Source organism: Cajanus cajan, chromosome 6 (assembly GCF_000230855.2).
Source record: "Cajanus cajan strain Asha chromosome 6, NIPB_CcT2T_4, whole genome shotgun sequence".
Classification (NCBI taxonomy): domain Eukaryota; kingdom Viridiplantae; phylum Streptophyta; class Magnoliopsida; order Fabales; family Fabaceae; genus Cajanus; species Cajanus cajan.
In genome coordinates this window covers 47,194,554-47,206,172 of record NC_138522.1, presented here as the reverse complement: position 1 = coordinate 47,206,172, position 11,619 = coordinate 47,194,554, and positions in this window count along the sequence as shown.

Here is an 11,619-nt window from a genome sequence, read left to right as displayed (position 1 = left end):
GGAACATGGATTGATAGGATTTGGTGCCTGTATCAGAGACAATACAGGTTAATTTATATGTTAGCAAAACCAGGTTGTATATAGATCATTATGTCAGTGGAAGAGGGAGAAGCTTATGCTATTGTTCAATCGTTGTTATGGCTTATTGATGTTAAACTATTATGTCATTATTGAGACAGATTGCATACTTATAGCAGATCAGATTCACAGTTTGGTGAGAAAGATATTTCAATGTGTGGTACGATTTTCAAACAAATCAGAGATTTATTGAAAATTTACACAGCTTATATTATGTAGTTTATTCAAAGGCAAGCTAGTGAGGTGGCTTATTCCTTAACTAGGAACATTATTATTTTTCCTGATTCTCATATTACTTTTGCAATACTTAAAGGTATTCGTATTCTAAATCTTATTGCAATTGGTTTGATTTGATTTTGTTGTCAAAATAAAAAATTAGACATGGACTCATACAATATGCGGGAAATAAGTGAATTATTTAATTAAAAAGTATGTTTAACATATAATTTTATTACTTAATACGTTAACTTTAGATGTAATTTCTTTTACTTATAATTAAGTTTGTTATTATAAGTTTCTTACCATCTTCATATTGAAACAATAATTGTAGATATTTTACAAATTTTTGGGAAAGTCTTATAAAACATGTTTTCCTTATTTGAAGTTTTAAAACATGAATAAACAGTATTATTATTATTATTTTTTTTTAATGTATGAGTAAGTTATAATTTCAAGTACTGTAGAACATTAAATGTTTTAATATCTATATTTTGAATATATATTTTTAACTATTGATAATATTAAATTTACATACATTTTATTTGAGGGTGTAATGAATATGTTTTATAATTAAATCAAGGAAATGATCAACAAAATTGTGAGATAAAATAACAACTTTAAATTTTAAACATATAGTAATGTTTTAACAGCAAACAATTTGATAAATAAATCACAAATATTAAATTAAAAAGTTACAAAAGAATTTTAATATGCAATTAATCATGAAAGAATTAAATAAGAAAAAGACGGGATTAGTGTAATTGACATTTTGCATGATATCTATGCTAGGAGTTCTACATAATTTTTTTATTAAATTTAAATCAGTCTAAGACTTTTGGAGTTTTAAGTATTTGATTTAATAATGATTAAGTAATAAATAAAAATAACTAAAATGAAAACCCTTAAAAAAACGGAAATAAAATAATATGGTAATATTCTATAGTAACATACTAAGACATAGAATTGAGTTGTAATTTGTTGGTAGTATTAGTATTGAACCAATAATTAAAAAATATATATACATTTTATTTTTACATTTTAAAAATTATTTATTTAACTTTCTCCTGAATTAGATTGTTTATCATTAAAAAAATATTAAAACAATTATTGGAAGAGTTACAAAACACAAAAATCCAAAACAAAATTTATTTAAGAGCTAAAATATGCAAAATTAAATCAAAATTAAAGAAATTAACTAATAATTATTTTGTAGGCTTAACTAATTGGTATATTTTGAAGATGTAAACAAATGAACTACTTCCCCTTAAACATTTAGTCTTTAAAATCCCTTTTTATGTGAAGTATATTGTAAGTGAACAATTATTAAATTGACTCTTGGCTTTGGCTTTGCTTAGTTTGTTATAGTTGTCATGTATCAGAAGTAGTACTATGACTACTACTCATGTAGTGAAAAACACTTACTAAAAATAATGCTAAATATTTTCTTTCCATTCTCTTTTCCGATCTCTTTTCATACTTCAATATGGTATTAGAGTTTAACATTTTCGATGGCCAAATTTTCTCCTTCACTTCTTCATCTACACTGATCACATTCGTGCATACAAATTTGACGAAGCTAGATGAAACAAATTTTTTCATATGGTGTTAGCAAGTTGAACCTTTCATCAAGACACATCACCTTTAATACTTATGTAATTTTGATAGTTTTAAGATACAGGGAGGGATGATTTAATGCCAAAAAGACAGTGAAATAAGTTGAACATTTGGGTGAAAGGAAAAAAAATTATAAGTTACTTAATGCTTGTTTAAGCGAGCCAAATGGTCGCTTTGAGTGAGTTAACACAACAAACACCCTTAGAATACTATGAAGAGCTCTTTCAAGGGAGCTATTTGGGTGCTCTAAGTGAGTTAATTTAGAAGACACCTTTCGAACATTATGAAAAACTCACTCAAGTGAGTTATCTAAGTGAGTGCTATGAACGAGCTAATACTAAAAGGCTAACATGAACATGTCATCAAACTCACTTATAAAGCAAGCTAACCTTGCACAAAAGAAAACCCATTAAATATTAAACTAGGGCTTGAGCATACAAATAGGTACTTCACATTTAGCTTAATTTAGAGAGATTAGAGAGAGTGAGAGTGAGAGCCTTTATAATCATGAATTAATCTCTCAATGATCTTCTTTTGTATCTTTGTGCGAATTTCTTAGTCATAAGCGGCTAAGTTCCTATTGTTAGGGATTGATGTAGTTGTCTCTAACTCCATGTAAATCTTCCAATTTTTATGCAACTAAAGTTTTTTTATTTAGGTAATTGTTCTTTTATTCTTAGTGTTTGTTTTGGCTTGATCACCTTTTACACGAGTCCAAAGAATTGATCAAGGTTGAGAAACTCTTTTAAAACTATTATCTAGAGAATAACACTAATAACACTTGTTACTAATAATAAGATAGGAATTATTAGCCAACTTTTAGATCTTCGATCTTAATGCGAATTGCATAATTATCTTCACTAAATAATTGAAATTTTTATTAAGGAACCTATAATTTCTTGTCTAAGGGTTTAGGATAAATATTTTTGTTGGTTGTTAAATTAATTAAATAATTACTAAAATTGGATAATAATTGAAAATGTTATGTGTGAGGAAGGTTAATGAAGTCAATCCTTGATATTCTTTATCATAAATTTTCAATAATGTTCTTTTTAATATGTTCTTATTCTTGAAACCCTAAAAATTATGTTCCTGAATTTTCTGTGCCCTTTTCAAATACTATTTCTTTTTTTCCTAATTAACATTAAATTAGATTGATTAGTTGTCACAATTTTTATTTTTATTTTTATGAATTTAATACTTGAAATTTGTCCATTTAACTACTTGCTAGGGATGCAACAGGGCAGGACAGATACGAGTTTCAATATCTCAATCCCAGTCTCATTCCTATACCTTATACTTGTTCCTATCCCTATACTTAACGAGTATGAAATTTTCATCTTCATTCTTGATTTTGTTGAGTATTATGTATATTCGTACTTGTCCAGTACTTGCTTAAAAATTAATTAAACATTTTTTTTTGTAAAAAAATATAAAATAAATAATTTTTTTAACATAAAGTAATAATTACAAAATTACATGAATTAAGTTTTATTTAAAATAAATTTAAAATAGAATACGAATTAAATACGTAAATGTTAATTCAATTCTATAAAAAAATAAGTTTCTAAAAATTTAAAGCAGGTATGGATAAGGGTACAAGTATGGGATGAGTATGTATATACTCATCATCATCCTTGTACTCGATTTAAAAAATCAAGTATTACCTGTATCCAATCAAATCGAGTATTTTTCATCAAAGTTGGGGCAAGTTTATGTATTACTCACGGATACGAATTTATTTGTCATCCTTACTACTTGCAACAATTAATATACTTGTCAAGAGTTTAACAATCAAATTGACTATAATAATTCCTATAATACTACGATGCTGCCACAAAACCACTATGTTCAAAAAAGTAACCACCAACATATTTTGGATATCAAATCAATGGAAATGAAATTCCAAACCTGTTTCTAAAAACCCTTAATATCATAGTGTTATGATAACAATATAAACCCTACTTTTGCTCGTACAAATTGGTTCATAGATTTTGGAGCATCATATAATGTAGGATAACAACAACACATCCAACAGATCAATCCTTTTGAAGGACTTGATCAAATGTTAATCGGTAATGGTTGAAGTTTTCCTATACACTCTTCTAGTTCCTTATTCTTTGTTTTCCCCCAAAATCCTAAAGTGTTTTTAGTTCTAACAAGTGTCAGTAAGTTTGTCAGAAATAATTTTGTCATTATTTTAAATTTCATTATACTCATTACTTTGTTAAATCTCAAGTCACCAATAAAGGGTTGGTTCAAGGAAATGTGGGCCCTGATCTATACTTTTTTTTCCTAATTTTAGCTTCAAGAGCTACACCAAGTGAATTTGAAATATGTTTAATTTCTAATTTTGATGTTTTTGTATTGAATAACACTAAGACTAACTCTCATGTTATGTGGCACGCTAGGCTAGTCCTTCTGAATAGTCATGCCCTAAAGGTTGTTCAACAACAATGTACTATTTTCATTTCAAATAAACATGACAATTTCTTTTGTTTAGATTGTTGTGTAGGGAAAATACATCATGTAACTTCTACTAACAAACTATTTATAATGCTCCTTTAGAATTAGGGTACAATGATTTATAAGAACCAACCGTATACACTCTTTCTACAAGATATTGAGATTCATTTAAGAGAATTTTAAAAATATAATTTAATTACAATATTAAATAATTGTTTTAAGTTAAATAATACCCTAATTCCTTTTGTCATTTGTCTTTTAGGATTTTTATGTACAAACCAAAAAATATAATAAATTATTTCGATCCCAATAAAATAATTATGAAGTTTCTCATTTTATTCTTTTTTATTTTTTCTTTACAATAGATACATATTAATTTTTATTATATTTGATAATTGTGTAAAAGATATTAAAAAAATAGTTAGTAATAAGAATATAATTAATAAAAGAGTAATTAATATTATCTCAAACTTTAAAAGTGATATATAAATAGGGGTGGCATATAATTAAATTATTAGTTGATTTTTTTTTTACATAAATAGATTGATATATAATTATAGAATGTTGTTTTTTTTAATTAATTAGAAATAAGTGTGAATTTAATATTAATTAAATATGAATAGATTAATTTTATTAATTTTTCTTATAATTAATTTTATAGAATTAAATATGAATTTTTATACTTAAATATGAAAAACAAAGAGCTCAAATTTGTTAAAAATGAATAAGGTAAAGTTACCGATAATTATATTTCAATAGAAAAAAAAACAAATATCAAATTATAGGTTGGGGAAAACACATGAAAAGTAAAATTAGAGAAAAACAATGAATATCACTTTTGACTTTGAAAGGAATTACCCAAGATTTCTAGTCCTAAAGTTTCTTAAGTGAGTCTTAATTCTTAAAGTTGTTTAAGTGAGTCATGACATACCTCATCTGCGATTTGGGATTTCAAACTTCTCCAAATCATTTTTAAGTATACTAAAACTCGCCAAATCAATGTAGATGACTCTAAACACAAATTTCATCATGAATCAACATATTTCTCCCATAAACAATTACTAAACAAAAATCACAAATCCTTAGTATCCCCAATTCCAAATATGAGAGTTCCAAACCCAACATCAAGAACCCTAAAATACCAATTCAATTCAAACAAATCAACAAGTAGTCTTATAATTGAATTAAAAAATAATAATTAGTATAAAAACTCAACTAGTAACACATATAACTAACTAACATCTTTTCTAGATATTCATCACCCTACAAAATCATACATCATAAAACCTATGATGATGAGTGATAACTCCATTATCTACAATTATTTTATATCTATGAATAAGATAATTTCACTTTTTCCTTACCTAGGAAATGCTCTTACAAATGCACGGTTGCAACGGTGTGATATGCTTCTCCTCTAACTTTGAGTCTATCCACACATGGTCTTGTTGGCAAGAGAGTGTTCTAAGAGGTAAATATATAAAAGATAAAAGTATTAGGTCAAACCTAATAAAATTTCTCTAGGTTAACCAAAGTTTATTGGACACATAAAGATTAAAGCCCAATAACTTAAAACACTTTTTTTTCAAAAGTCTATTTACTTTTTTTAAAAATTAATATTCCATTAAAAACCCAGATACCACAATTAATATTTCTAAAAAATATTTTAAATAATTTGTCCTCAAAAAATATTTTAATTACTTAATTATCATTTTATTTTATTTTTCTTTAAAAAGGATGTTACATGATAAGTGTCAATTTTGCTTAAAGAATATAATCTTCTTAACACTTTGATGGAAATCTTAGGAGAGATTAGATTAATGTAGTTTCTCCTTCAAACTTCTTGGATGAGTTTTTCACTTCTTGAACTCCTTCAAACTCCTTTAGTGACTTCCATTAATGTTAGAATTCATTTCTAACACATAAGAGAAGGTAGAGTCTTCCTTAGGTGACGTCACACTCTTGAAGGGTGATAAGTTTCTTCAATTTCTTACTACACTTGAGAGAATAAGATAAATGGAAGAATTTCAAAGAGCGAAACAAACTTTGAGAGAGAATTAGAGAGAAAGTTTCATCAAATTTCAATAATACTCAAAACTAGTACAAAATGAGTCTACAATATATAGAGTTTAGCTAGACTACCATGGTTAACTATCTTATACTTAAGCTAACCAACTCTAATTAAATTTCTAGAAGTTTAGTTAATTGTCTAGAAGCTTATTGAGTAAATTAAGTTAATCTTAGTTTAAGAATAACTTAAGTTAGTTTAAGTTAACTCCAATTAGCTATCCTAATCATTATAACTACTAAACTAATGATTATTTTTAACAAGTTATTGAGATGTTATTATCAAAGCCATGTGACTTAATTAGAAACTTGGACGATAAACTTGGTTTGGTTTGGATGTCCAAACCACTTGTGATGGAGATGAGTAGTAGGAGTCAAGCTCAAACTCTTCCTAAACTCCTCCTAGGCTCGGATCTTCTTCAATGGAGATAGACACACACTTGAAGACTCGTGAAGATGAAGAACAATCTGCGGAAATGAAAGAAGGAAGCATCCAAGCTCATGAACTCAAAGGATTGCACACTTCAAAGGGAAGGAGAACTAGGTTTTCCTAAGGTTTTTGAAGGCATTCTCTTAGGTTTTCTCTCTTGGAATTTTCGGTGACTCTTGAGGGAATTAGCTGAAGTAATTGTTCAGAAATTCTCATATATTCAAAAGTGTTTACAATAGGTGGGAAAAGATACACTTATAGGAAGAATTAGGTTAACTTTGGGTGGCAATTTCAAACCAACCAAATTGGCGCCTAGTTTGAATTTCAAATTTAAATATGAAATTCAAACTTTGGCTTCCAACGTGATTAATTCAGATGCTACCCTCATTTAGGAGTCATTTAGAAGTGATTTGGGTTGCATTTGAAGCTCACATGGCCGGAACCACTCCATGCCATCCATGTGACTCAAATTCAACTCAAATTACTTCTAAATGATGCATAAATGAAGCCTAATTTTCCTATTAATGTATTCTTCATATATCCCTAATCTAATGACCGAAATACATTGGTCTAATGAATACAATGAATAGGAAAAAATATAAGAAGAAGAATGAGCCCAATATTGGGTATCAAAAGCCCAAAGCTCAAGAAGCCCAAAATTAAGCCCAAGACACCTAAACCCTAATCTATGGTCAAAATACAAGACCAACAACAAAGTAAATTCCTATACTAAGAAAATACAATTAAACATGGTGTTCAATCAATTAAAACCCAAGTGAGAAGCACCCTAGGCCCACCAAGCCCATTGGGCCCACTAAGCTCTGAAGCAGTCAAATCTTCAAGTAACCTCCTGGCCATTGCTCTAGTGGTTGGGCCTTTAGCCCATGCTCTTCCATCATTCCCTCCCTCTTGAGAAGGATTCGTCCTCGAATCTGAAGAGTCGTCCTCATCATCACTAGCACCTATAAAAGGTTTAAGATCACAAACATTAAAAGTGGTGCTGACTCCATAATCAGAGGGTAAATCAAGTCTATAAGCGTTATCATTGATACGCTGTAAGACTTGAAAGGGACCATCTCCTCTAGGACTGAGTTTGGACTTCCTTTGATTTGGAAAACGTTCTTTTCTTAAGTGAAGCCAAACCCAATCACCTTCCTCGAAGATGATAGACTTTTTGCCTTTATTCCCTTGTTTGACATATTTCTCATTTTGATTTTGAATATGAGTTTTAATCATTTCATGCAGTTTCTTGATAAAATCAGCCTTTGAAGCCCCTTCCTTATGAATGAAATGTTCAACATTAGGAAGAGGTATCAAGTCTAAAGGAGTTAAAGGATTAAACCCATACACAGCCTCAAAAGGAGAAATATTGGTAGTTTTGTGAACTACCCTATTGTAGGCAAATTCAATGTGGGGCAAAAACTCATCCCAAGATTTGTGATTACCCTTTAGGACTGCCCTAAGCATAGTAGACAGAGATCTATTCACTACCTCAGTTTGGCCATCTGTTTGAGGATGACAAGTAGTTGAAAAAAGGAGTTTGGTTCCTAGTCTTGACCATAAGACACGCCAAAAGTGGCTTAGGAACTTTGTATCTCTATCTGAAACTATGGTCCTAGGAAGTCCATGTAGTTTAACCACATCTCTAAAGAAGAGTTTTGCAATGTTGCTTGCATCATCTACTTTGTGGCAAGGAATAAAATGAGCCATTTTACTGAAACGGTCCACTACCACAAAGATAGAATCCATTCCCCTTTGAGTTCTAGGCAAGCCTAGCACAAAATCCATGCTAATATCTACCCAAGGAGAAGAAGCAACAGGCAAAGGTGTGTATGTACCATGAGGCATTACTTTAGACTTAGCTTGTAAACAAGCTAAACATCTAAAACAATGCCTTTGGACATCTTTTCGCATATGGGGCAAATAAAATTTTTCTTTTAACAAACTAAGGGTTTTCTCAACACCAAAGTGCCCCATAAGCCCACCTTCATGACTCTCTTTAATTAATAATTTCCTAATGGATCCTTGGGGTATGCATAACCTTCCTTCTTTATACAAGTACCCCTCAACCATATAGAAACCATCAAAAGCTTTTTGTTGACATTTTTTATAATTATCACCAAACTCAAGATCTTCCTCATACAACTCCCTAATATTATCAAATCCAAGAATTTGAGTACCTAGAGACACAAGCAAAGTATGTCTCCTAGATAAAGCATCAGCTACAACATTTGATTTTCCTTTCTTGAATTTAATGATATATGGAAATTGTTCAAGGAACTCTAACCATTTGGCATGCCTCTTATTTAACTTACCTTGACCTCTTAAATATTTAAGTGACTCATGGTCACTATGAATGACAAACTCTTTGGACACAAGATAGTGTTCCCAAGTTTGTAAAGCTCTAACCAATGCATACAACTCCTTGTCATAGGTTGGGTAATTGAGGGAGACACCTTTTAGTTTTTCACTAAAATAGGCAATGGGGTGTCCTCCTTGCAATAACACAGCTCCTATGCCAACTCCTGATGCATCACATTCTAGCTCAAAAGTCTTTTCAAAATTTGGTAGAGCTAAAATGGGTGCATTAGTAAGTTGATCTTTAAGTAATTGAAATGCTTGGTCATGCTTTGAAGTCCAATCAAATAAAATATCTTTTTTTACTAGCTCATTCAAGGGTGAAGCAATGCTAGAGAAGTTAGGCACAAATCTTCTATAAAAACTTGCTAGTCCATGAAAACTCCTAATTTCACTAACATTTTTAGGCTTGGGCCACTCTTGAATGACTTTGATTTTCTCGGGGTCCACTTGAACCCCATTTTTGCTTACAATGAACCCTAGGAAAACCACATGATCCACACAAAAAGTACATTTTTCAAGATTTGCAAATAATTGGTTTTCCCTAAGGATCATCATAACCTCTCTAAGATGTCCTAAGTGATCATCTTGAGAACTACTATAGATTAATATATCATCAAAATAAACAACAACAAATTTTCCTATACACTCTCTTAAGATATGATTCATAAGCCTCATGAATGTACTTGGTGCATTGGTTAAACCAAAAGGCATAACTAGCCACTCATACAATCCAAATTTGGTCTTAAAAGCAGTTTTCCACTCATCACCCTTTTTAATTCTTATTTGGTGATAACCACTTTTAAGATCAATTTTAGAAAATATAGTAGCACCATGTAATTCATCAAGCATATGATCAAGTCTAGGGATTGGGTGTCTGTACTTGATTGTGATATTGTTAATGGCCCTACAATCACAACACATTCTCCATTTTCCATCTTTCTTGGGCACTAACAATACAGGCACAACACAGGGACTCAAACTCTTTTGTACCCACCCTTTATTCAATAATTCATGGACTTGGTTCTCTATCTCCTTAGTTTCTTGAGGATTTGTCCTATAGGCTGGTCTATTGGGTAGACTAGCCCCAGGCACAAAATCAATTTGATGTTCTATACCCCTAAAAGGAGGAAGGCCTTTTGGACCTTCACTAGGGAATATATCATCAAATTCTTTTAATAAATGAGAAACTTGAGGAGGTAAAGAACTAAGTTCAATGTTTAAATTATGACACTGAAGCACACTTTTACAAAGAAGAAGGTAAGAAGGCTTTTCAACAATTAGGGTTTGTTTTAAAGTTTCTTGTTGAATTTCTTCTAAAGATTTCTCTTCCTTCTTCTTTGAAGACTTATGCTTCTTTTCCTTTTTGTTTTTTTTTTTAATCAAGTTTTTTTTTCTTCTTCTCTTTTCAATTTCATTTGTACTTGATCCTCTATCACTTGTGAAGGAGACAAAGGATGAAGTCTTGTTTCTTATAAGTAAGTGGACGTCCAATCCAAATGGTTCAAAAGAAGTTTGGGTCATCCAAGCCTAAATAACTCTAACAAGACTTAACTAGTTATAGTCTCCTTAATCTACTAATTACACCTTCAAATAATACAGAAACAAAATTACATACACTACTTGACTCAAAATACAAGAATAAAAATATTCTAATATAATCACTACTAAAATGAATTACAACTAAGAAAATGTATAATAACAATAGGAATCCTTTAAGGTAGGGTAGACCTCTAAAGGTAGGGTACCTTATTTGTAAGGGTAAGTGCCCTACAATTCTCCAAATTAACTTTATCAACCTTAATCCTTCTTGGACTTATCTCTTCCAAAAGGGTTATTGGAAAATAAATTTCCATTACACTTATTTCACTAGGTTTAAAGGGAAAATTTAATTTTAACCCCAAAAATATAGTGAAAATTAATTAGCTTTAAAGAGTTGATGATTTTTATGGACTAATGAACCCTATTTCTTTACATAATTGATCAAATCCCAAGGCCTTCAAAATTGTGGAAATCACTAAGCCAATTGGATTCTGCTTAAAGGATTGGAGAAAAATGGAGGGGGGCCTTTACCAAAATTTGGCTAAGCCAAATCAAAAAGCCTGAGCTGATTCAAGCCAAAGAGTAAAGGGATTATTTCACAAGAAATTTGCACAACCAAATTAAAAAGGGACAAGTAGATTTGGCCAAGAGAACCAACAAACTTGCTTTCTAGAAAGGGTTGAACAAATTGGAAACAACTCAACGAATTGAGTTTTCTTCAACATGAAGAGTTTAAATTTCGCTTAGCCAAATTGAAATTGTTGAGCGAATTGCTCACTTAAAATGATACTTTGTTTTTGTAGATCAAGTCTGCAAATTTCTCAAAAATTTAAAAATTATTTGAT